Source organism: Eschscholzia californica, unplaced genomic scaffold (assembly GCF_041429995.1).
Source record: "Eschscholzia californica isolate CP2 unplaced genomic scaffold, dmEscCali1.0.p SCAF_1, whole genome shotgun sequence".
NCBI lineage: Eukaryota > Viridiplantae > Streptophyta > Magnoliopsida > Ranunculales > Papaveraceae > Eschscholzia > Eschscholzia californica.
Genome location: NW_028238198.1, coordinates 53,760,454 through 53,761,970, shown reverse-complemented (window position 1 = coordinate 53,761,970; position 1,517 = coordinate 53,760,454). Strand labels below are relative to the sequence as shown.

Here is a 1,517-nt window from a genome sequence, read left to right as displayed (position 1 = left end):
CGAATCATATCTTCGCGTATACCGAGGTATTTTGAAGGGGGTGGGGCTCGTGGAGTCTTCGTCAAGAACAAAATTTCGTACCTGTAGATTTAGTTTGGGGTGGCAAAAGCAGAGACACTACAGACAATTGCTAAGGCCTTACGTGTTGCCTATACTTGATGGCAAATATTAAATGTAAGAAACAATACATTTACGAAATTGATAAATTTAAATTTCATCAAGCACCAGTGGTCTAGTGGTAGAATAGTACCCTGCCACGGTACAGACCCGGGTTCGATTCCCGGCTGGTGCATTAATAGAACTTTTTTCTTCATACAACTTTTTTGCATTTCCTAAATACTTAACTGAATATCCAACAAAATCTTTAATACAGTTTAGTTTCATAATATAGTAACCACTTGGAGACATTTAATATAAAGACATGATGGACTTATCAACTTAGTTTGTAAGTTTCTCTTATTTCGGAAGTAGATATTTGGGTAACTTTCTTAACAATTTCCTCATATGTTCCATATTGTCTAGTGCTACCCATACAACATATATACCTTGATGGTTGTGTTTCTAGCCTTGTCTTAACCAAGAGAAACCTTTCTCTCACTCTTGTGCTTATAGCAAATTTGGTGTGCCTATAGACTAGTAGATTATTTCTAGGACCAGTAAGGTAGAAAGCAAATGTCCTATGGCCCAGTTGTGGCCATACCGCCAGTGTCTCGACCCAAATAGGAGTCCAGATAGAGGCCTTTTATGTAGTGGGAAATAACATACCTAATGCCTAATGGTATTTTAAGGAGCATTTCATTTTTCAAGCCAAATATAAATTCTGTCCAGAATTGGTCTAATTTTTCTTGTTCCCTACCATCACTCGATACAATATATATGGTTCCAATAAAATCTTTATACTTCTTAATAAAGCACATTAATGTATATCACTGTAGTATTTACACATCTAGCTAATATATGGTTTTGCTCGATACGTACCCAAACAGTTGATTTAGCCGATCCATGGTTGCCATTGACAGAGACGAACAAGCTCTGAATGATCGAAAAGTTTCTTCTCAAACTAAAACCTCAAATAGATTCTTTCTCCGTAGCATCTCCTCTTTTATTCAAACAAACTCTCCAAAGCTTAGATGGTTGTTTGAATATTATATGTCCAGCTTCATACATTCTGATACCATTTTCAACGGATGATAATCTTATACCTTCGGGTTTTCTTGAAAGACTCGTCAATCGGCACGGCCAGTTTTTCGAAAATCTTGTAACCTTAACAGTGCATATCTTGTCTAGGTTAGGGTTTGCATGGAGATGAGAAGGAAGATCAATTATGAAATCACCATACTCATCTGTGATTCCTTCTGTTTTGGTTAAGTAGTACTTGCCCCCTTTTCCACAAGTTTTGCAAGTTATAGTTAATGATGTATCTACAAAATTCAAATACAAATAGTACAAGTTAATTACATTCTGATCCTTGTAAAAGGCTGATTTGTTTGTTCAGTCTACTTTAAACTTCTATCATT

General features: G+C 36.0%; 1 non-coding gene across 1 annotated transcript; it reads left to right on the top strand.

Moving 5' to 3' along the window:
• Nucleotides 1–221: 221 nt before the first annotated feature.
• TRNAG-GCC (transfer RNA glycine (anticodon GCC)) lies at nucleotides 222–292 on the top strand. Its single transcript has one exon. It is a non-coding gene; the product is annotated as a tRNA-Gly (tRNA).
• The last annotated feature ends 1,225 nt before the right edge of the window (nucleotides 293–1,517 follow it).